The sequence below is a fragment of the Rutidosis leptorrhynchoides genome, chromosome 8 (genome assembly GCF_046630445.1).
Source record: "Rutidosis leptorrhynchoides isolate AG116_Rl617_1_P2 chromosome 8, CSIRO_AGI_Rlap_v1, whole genome shotgun sequence".
Lineage (NCBI taxonomy): Eukaryota > Viridiplantae > Streptophyta > Magnoliopsida > Asterales > Asteraceae > Rutidosis > Rutidosis leptorrhynchoides.
Window position 1 is genome coordinate 218339082 of NC_092340.1, and position 9454 is coordinate 218348535.

Genomic DNA, 9454 nt, shown 5'->3' on the forward strand with positions numbered 1-9454 from the left:
TCTTTGTATTCGTATTTGTTCACAATGTAAAAGCATGAAAAGTAAATAAGTATGAAATGTATGTGTTTCTCAGCCCACGATGTAAAGAATAAAAGTGATTGAAAAAGTGGGACTATGATCTCACCTTGAGTACAAGAGTTAATAAAGTACTTCAACAAGTAACCGTGTGCAAGGACAAGGCTAGTCTTGACCTAAACATATAGGTTATATCAATAACGGTAAACACAAACGGTCAAAGATGTTCAATTAGTCCTATGGCTCGTTACGACTCGATTATGAAGCATGTGAGTCAAATTGTCAAGTTTCATGCAAGATACAAGTATAGAATCATGTTAGAAAGATTGCATAATTAATTGGTTAAGTTTGACAAAAAGTCAAACTTGGTCAAAGTCAACGAAAAAGTCAACATGTTCGGGTCGGGTCTCGGACAAATTTTCTATGCTAGTTATTCATATATAAGCATGTTAGAACAAGTTGCATGCGAATTGGAAGTCTAAAACATGGCAAACATTTCACGTGAAACGGACATTGGAGACAGAAGCTGGGCACGGCTTATGCCGCGCCGCGGCCAGGCCTGTCGCGCCGTGACAATGGCCGTGGCCTGGTCCCAGGCCTGTTTCACTTGTTCAAGACTTGGTCAATTTTCAAACAAACGCAAAACTCAAACCGTAAACAACTAGAAGACGTATCTTATACCGTTGGAAAGCTCTTTTGACAAGGAACACAACTAAACATGTTTCACCAAACAAAAACATCATTTATAATAGCCGAAAACTCATCAAGTGATCATTAAACGTTCATAATCAAAGTTTCAAGTTCTAAAAACGCATTTCATGATTCGGGCAACCAATTCACATGTATGATATGCCGTTTCGAAGGTAATCAAACACACATTGCAACTAAACACTTATCAACAACAATTCATAGCATTTGATGCACCAAAAGTTCATATAAAGCTTATCAAACCCTAATCCAAAATCACCAAAATCACTAATCAAGTTTATGAAGTTTTACAAATCAACCTACACATCAAATTGAAGCTAGTGACACTAGGAACACATCTAATACTTGCACTTTAACATATTAACAACATTTGATCATCCAAAATCAAGGATTTAGCAAGTAATTTTCATATTGAACTAGTTACACCAAAAACAACGAATCGAGCATACAAATTACATACACGACATCACAATGAGCCATAGACACTAATTAACAACTTTATAAGTTAAAAACATCAAGAACACAAAAATCTAGTGATTTTAGAAAGTTACCCAAACGAGATGAGGTTGGTATGAAATCGAAGAGGAAGATGCAAGGATTCCAAATATGTAATTTGTTTTGTTGTAAGCCTCCTAGATCGAATTTAGATGATGAATGATTGAATTGGGTGTTTGTGTGTGTGTTCTTGCTAGAGGGAAAGAGAGAGAGATGGAGGTGGGAGGTGGAGATGAAATGAATGGATGTGGTAAGTGGGTTGACTAGTTGACCTAGTCAACTAGTTTGCCCCTTTGGCAATCTCGGTCCCTCGAGTTTCAAAGCGGGTGCGGGAATTAACCAAACGAATTATTTTAAATTACACGAGAGTACGGGAGACGTTATCTTCCAACAACGAGAATATTTAAAATGTTACATAACAAAGGATACGAATCTAGATACGAAGGGTATTATTTAAAAAGAAAAAGACGGGCGTTAAAATAATTTAACGGAAAAATGCGGGATGTTACATTATCCACACCTCAAAAGAAATTTCGTCCCGAAATTTAGTTGGAAGTAGTAGTCGATATCTCTTACTCGAGACTTTACGTTGTCCACGCAATGAATAAGTGAAAGTACGTCCTTGAGTGTTCTCATGAGTTGGATAGTCAGGGTTTTACGTTGTATTTGGGTTTGGTTTTACGATCCCCGGTTTCAACTGGTTTTCCCTATGAAGAGAAGTTGTCATCGATAGTTGATGTATCTAGCAGGATTGCACGCTCCTGTTCCGCAGGACACGTTTCTAAGTTTGTTACACGAAATGTAGGGTAAACGGAAACTTAATTGAGTCGGGAGTTCTAAACGGTAGGAAGCGGTTCCAATACGCCCCAAGGTTTCAGAAGGTTCAATATTGCGGATATAGTCTTTCTCGATTTCCCAAAATGGATTACACCCTTCCAAGGTGCGGTTTCCCAATATTACGCGGTTACACACTGGGTTTTTGTGAGGTTTTCATCTAAGTTTGGTATAACTCTTCTGGCGACAATGGGTTGCCTCGAGCCCTTCTCGGACTTGAACGATCTCAATTGTTGTTTCTTGATGGAGTTCAGATTTCGGTGATTGATGCTTTGGTTAAATGAACAGGGGTATGACATTAGCGGTCATATAGGGTTTCGGAAAGTGCGCGTGAACACACGAGTGGTAACTACTGTTGTAAGAGTGATCTACTAAAGGTGACAATACGAGTTTGTGACATGTCTTTCCAAGACGTAAATCGTTCGTTTGCTCGGTTCGTCGGTTGTGGGAGATACGCGGTACATGTGTCTAAGCGAGTTCCCAAGGTTTCTTGTAAAACTAGAAGTGAAACGAGTATTTCGATACAGGATAAATGACAAAGATACACCGTGTTGGTGTAGAATCTCTTAAGATATGTTTGAACAAGTCAGTTAGGGTTCGAAAAATGTTCGTTAGGACTATTCACCCTCGTGGCGAATACTAATGTAATATAAGGAGTTTCTCTATCCATGGAGAAATGTCACAAGGAGTTTCCTTAAACGGAAATGCGAGCGATAAAGATAGGAGTGAAATGAGGACCTAGAATAGGATGAGCTTACATCTCGAGGTTGCCATAACGTGCCTCTAGTTGTCAAAAGTTGAAGTCTGAAAGAGAAACGAGGTAGTACACGTAGTTGTATAGTTCGGGGTTGAACAATAGTTGACCGATTATCAGGAACACAAGGGCGTTAAGTCAAGGAAGAGTGAAGTATCGTTGGATTGTGTGTTATCTTAAATTCCAGTAATATCAGACAGTAACGGTGAAATAACAGAGGTATGTGTGTGGTACGTGATGACGAGAAAGTTGATCGGATCTACAGTTTAGTATTCGAATTCTTCGTGCAAAATAACGAATTTTATTTACGTAAATTTTGAGTCGAGAGAGTATGCCTTTCGGCGTTCATGTAGAAATATTTCCATGTTTGAGTTCCATCTGTTGCTATACGATTTTAACTAGAAATGTTGGTGTGAAGAATCACGCTCAAGGTTCGAACACGGAGAGGTTTAAAGTTTTCCCTTAGTGAGTTAACGAGTTTAAAAGTCGGGTAACACGAGAAAAGTCAGAAATGAATCTTCGGTGATAACAGGCGAGTTCTAAGATTTTACGAATACAAGTCTGAGTTGAGAGAGTTTCATGATCACGTGTGGCTTGATTTCGAGATTGATTGTAATGCCTTGACCATTAACATCATGGTCTAGAAAATTTGACTTCGTTTAACAGAAATTCTCACTCGGAGAATTTGGTATAGAGTTGCTCTTTTCTCAAAGTTCGAGCGTAAGATGATGATGTTGTTCGTTTGCCTTCTTTACTTGAATAAGTTAAGATGTCATCTATAAATACGATAACAGATTTGTCTAGATAAGTTGCATACGTGGTTTAGGAGGTTCATGAATACGGACGAGCCTTGGATAAATCGAATGGTACTAAGAGGGATTTACAACTAACGTTGCGAGTTCGGAAAAGACTCAGGAGACATCGTCTCCCTTAACCCCCAATTGATGATAACCGGAACGGAGGTCGTTTTGGAATACACACGGGATTCATGCAAGAAATCATGAGGTCATGGATGCGAGGGAGAGGGTATCGGTTTCCAACCGAAAATTACTCAGTTCACGATAATCTATACAAGATGATGGGGAAACATTTTTTTTTTTTTTTTTTTTTTTTTTTTAACGAATAGGTTCCGAGCTCCCTAGTTCTATAGGTGTCAAGTCAAAAGTCTTAACGTATATCCTCCAATAAAATTTATAGGCACACAATATTTTCCGTTGGTCACTTAAATTGCCTAAGTAATGTCTAGGGGAAAAAAAGGTGAAGTGCAAAGAGTATGAGTCAGAGCCTTGTTTATAAAACGTCTAACGGTAACCGAATCGAATAAACATGAAACGTGAGAATTTCGAGAAGAAACATACCCGTGACTAGTCCATCGTCGTCTCGGGCATCCTAGGCGTTGATGTTGAAAGTTTAACGGCGTGCGTTGGGGTTGATTTTCTTATTTGGGCACGCACTCCTAAAATGACCCGGTTGGCCACATTCAAAACAAACACCCGTCTTGGGTGCATTGTACTCCTTTTGGGCGACGGGAGCGGTATTCCTACAATCGTGGGCAACATGGCCACTTCTTTGACACTTCAAGCAAAATGGTTTGCCACATTCACCTAAGTGATGTTTGTAGCACTCGTTACAATACGGTAGGTGTCCGGTATAACCTTTCTTGCCGTTGGGGATGAAGGGCTTCTTGGCGAGGTTGTTGTAATTGCTTGATTGGGGGGCTTCCCATTTTCTTTTGTTGTCACCCGACTTATCCTCGGCTTTACGTGCCGGCACTTCAATCTCGTCCACTGTTTCAATCAATTGGCGGGCCATATTCAAAGCCTCTTGGTGGTTAGCGGGTTTGGATGACATTACTCCTTGTTTGATGCTCTTGGGGAGACCATCCATGTAAAGTTCAACCCTTAAAGATTCGGGGTTCACAAGATTTGGGCACATCAAAGCAAGTTCGGAGAATCGTTGATTATAGGCCTTAAGGTCGTTCCCGACCGCTTTCAGAGCTCTTAGTTCTTGTTCGAGCCTTCGGGTTTCTTCGCGAGGAAAATATTCGGTGATCATCTTTCCTCTTAAGTCGGCCCAAGAGAGAGCGTGGGCTTCGTGGATACCCACCGATTGTACATACGAATTCCACCATGTGAGAGCGATACCGGCGAAGGTGTGAGTGGAATATCTAACCTTGTCTTGGTCTCGACAACCGCTTATGCTAAAGACGGCTTCCGTTTGCTCAAACCATCGGGTGAGCACAACCGGTCCCCCGGTTCCATCGAAAGTGTGAGGTTTGCACCCCATGAAATTCTTATAGGAGCATCCTTCGTTGAAATTTCCGGCTACATTGTTGTTGTGGTTGTGGTTGTTATTGTTGTTGTTGGAGGAGTGACCGGCCATGGCCGCATCCACGGCAGTGGCTATCATACGTTGGAGGGCTTGTTCGGGAGTTTCGGGAGGAGCGCGTCGACGAGCCATTGTTCCTTCATGACACAAGAATATCGTTGGTTAGTATTTTCAACAATACTAACCGGAGTATGGAATAAGGATAGAGAGAAAATTTTCCTTGACTCGCCCTAAATTCTTTATGTCATAATGTCGGAACGTCCATGTGAATCACCGTAATATAATCCCGGAAATTATATTACCCTGATTCTCATGTGCATTTAACATTACTTCATAAAGTCAAGGTGGCGCGTCAACAAAATTTATCAACGTAAGATCAAGATCGAATACGAGTTAGATATGATAGAAGAGTTCGAGTATAAATGCACAAATAGTCAAGTAATTCCTACTGCAGTCAATATGCCGGTTGTAGTCTAGATTCACCTATGTACCCTATGACTCGGGGTGGACACAAATGAACTCTAAATCCCTACAACCAAGGCTCTGATACCACTTGTAGCGACCCCGACAAATCGTCAAGTGACGGCGTCGTCTACGTGGGTCCCTTTACCTGGTCATAAGTCTTTATGACAACGTTTGACCAAAATATGTCGCCTTCATTTCAAAATAAAGATTGTTTCCAAAGTTTACAAGAATTGTTCAACCAAAAGTTAAGTTACAAGGTTATAAGTACAAATGAAATCTAGGCGACACGGTTTAAAGTAAAGTCAAAAGACGCTCCATGAAATGCATGTATACTCGACATCCAATGCAAGTATCAATTAATGAGCGGAAGCATGTATCACATATCGTGCAAGACCTGAGAAAAACATAGAAATCTGTCAACGAAAACGTTGGTGAAATCATAGGTTTAGTAAGTAAATTGTATTGAACCACAAGGTTCTTTAAGAATTGCTCAACCAAAATCGTTCACATTCCAAAATAGTATTTGTATCACGAGCACCCAATTATCAAGGCTTAACCGAATCTTCCCTCTGAATTTTGAATTTAGTGTTAGAACTTACACTATACATTGTTGAAATTATATTTCATTCACTAACGGTAGCGAACCGTCTGAATGAGGGTTTGTTAAACCCGTATGGCCACACAACATAATTACACGCTTACACTTACACCCTGCAAGTGGAACTAATGATAATTGGATTGAGGACTTTTGTTCAAACTCGTATGCATCTTTGTATTCGTATTTGTTCACAATGTAAAAGCATGAAAAGTAAATAAGTATGAAATGTATGTGTTTCTCAGCCCACGATGTAAAGAATAAAAGTGATTGAAAAAGTGGGACTATGATCTCACCTTGAGTACAAGAGTTAATAAAGTACTTCAACAAGTAACCGTGTGCAAGGACAAGGCTAGTCTTGACCTAAACATATAGGTTATATCAATAACGGTAAACACAAACGGTCAAAGATGTTCAATTAGTCCTATGGCTCGTTACGACTCGATTATGAAGCATGTGAGTCAAATTGTCAAGTTTCATGCAAGATACAAGTATAGAATCATGTTAGAAAGATTGCATAATTAATTGGTTAAGTTTGACAAAAAGTCAAACTTGGTCAAAGTCAACGAAAAAGTCAACATGTTCGGGTCGGGTCTCGGACAAATTTTCTATGCTAGTTATTCATATATAAGCATGTTAGAACAAGTTGCATGCGAATTGGAAGTCTAAAACATGGCAAACATTTCACGTGAAACGGACATTGGAGACAGAAGCTGGGCACGGCTTATGCCGCGCCGCGGCCAGGCCTGTCGCGCCGCGACAATGGCCGTGGCCTGGTCCCAGGCCTGTTTCACTTGTTCAAGACTTGGTCAATTTTCAAACAAACGCAAAACTCAAACCGTAAACAACTAGAAGACGTATCTTATATCGTTGGAAAGCTCTTTTGACAAGGAACACAACTAAACATGTTTCACCAAACAAAAACATCATTTATAATAGCCGAAAACTCATCAAGTGATCATTAAACGTTCATAATCAAAGTTTCAAGTTCTAAAAACGCATTTCATGATTCGGGCAACCAATTCACATGTATGATATGCCGTTTCGAAGGTAATCAAACACACATTGCAACTAAACACTTATCAACAACAATTCATAGCATTTGATGCACCAAAAGTTCATATAAAGCTTATCAAACCCTAATCCAAAATCACCAAAATCACTAATCAAGTTTATGAAGTTTTACAAATCAACCTACACATCAAATTGAAGCTAGTGACACTAGGAACACATCTAATACTTGCACTTTAACATATTAACAACATTTGATCATCCAAAATCAAGGATTTAGCAAGTAATTTTCATATTGAACTAGTTACACCAAAAACAACGAATCGAGCATACAAATTACATACACGACATCACAATGAGCCATAGACACTAATTAACAACTTTATAAGTTAAAAACATCAAGAACACAAAAATCTAGTGATTTTAGAAAGTTACCCAAACGAGATGAGGTTGGTATGAAATCGAAGAGGAAGATGCAAGGATTCCAAATATGTAATTTGTTTTGTTGTAAGCCTCCTAGATCGAATTTAGATGATGAATGATTGAATTGGGTGTTTGTGTGTGTGTTCTTGCTAGAGGGAAAGAGAGAGAGATGGAGGTGGGAGGTGGAGATGAAATGAATGGATGTGGTAAGTGGGTTGACTAGTTGACCTAGTCAACTAGTTTGCCCCTTTGGCAATCTCGGTCCCTCGAGTTTCAAAGCGGGTGCGGGAATTAACCAAACGAATTATTTTAAATTACACGAGAGTACGGGAGACGTTATCTTCCAACAACGAGAATATTTAAAATGTTACATAACAAAGGATACGAATCTAGATACGAAGGGTATTATTTAAAAAGAAAAAGACGGGCGTTAAAATAATTTAACGGAAAAATGCGGGATGTTACATCATGTCTCGCCACCTTAGCAATAAACTTACCAACAACTTCAATTATCTTTGACTTTCGAAAAATCATTATATATATTGAAATCATATCATTTACTCATTCGCATCTTGTAACGAGAATTGTCATACGAATCATCAGAAATCAGTAAACAATATTTTGAAATCTCGCAGCATGTCTACGCCAACAGTTATATGTGTACATAAAACGTCTATCTCCTGGACTTACATACTTTGAATGTGAAGTTCTGAAAAATATTTTGAACTGCAAACTAGTTCTTGAAATGCTGACGAAGCATCAAACGATCTTAACATTAAAAAGTTTGATGACAAAGAATAGTAAGGTGGTAAAGCTGAGAAAAAGAGAAGGTTTGAAACTGGAAAATGGATTGAGCAAAGTATGAAGGAGGCTGTGGACAAATCACAAGGACAAAATCTACCTTCAAAGAATCCAAATGATTCAGTGTCTGCTCAAATCCTTAACAAATACCTTGCTCCTTACTCTAAAATCCTTGCGAACAATATTCTTCATCATCCTCTTATCTTAAATATTCTAAGATATCATCGTATCTTCCATTATAAATATCCTCCATATTTCTAAAGATATTTTCATAATCATTCTTATCTGAAATTATTTATCCCCTCGCGTTATCTGTATCACATCATAAAGGAAACTGTTTTAGTTTCTAAATTCTGAAACCTTCGAGTATAAAGTATGAATGTTTTGAAGTAGTGTTGGGAACTGAAGCATGAGTTAGTATAATATAATGACACTTGATCAACGTGATTATATTACAGTAAGTCATGCTGAGTTTTTAAATGAAACGTGATGATTCACAGATCATAACATCATCATGTGCCATGTTACACCACTCTTGTATTCTATTTAACCTCTAAAATATCAAGAAAATATTTCTTGATGATTCGGTCTTTTCCAGGGTATTCTGGTAATTTAACAAATCAAGACCGTGCCATTACCATTTCCTTCTTAGAACATTAACAATGTTTATTCCTAAATTTATATCTGCGAATTATGGACCATTACAAGCGATGCTTAATCACAAGAAGAAGAAACGAAAGGACAAAGCTCCAAAATAGAAATTGGAGTATAAATCGCAGCAAATAGGAGGGAGTATTAACTGTGAATGACAATGATTATAGAAGACAGATGTAGTGATCCGAACTTTTCCATGTTTATATATATTAATTGAGATTGATATTTACATGATTAAATGTTTCCAACATGTTAAGCAATCAAACTTGTTAAGACTTGATTAATTGAAATATGTTTCATATAGACAATTGACCACCCAAGTTGACCGGTGATTTACGAACGTTAAAACTTGTAAAAACTATATGATGACA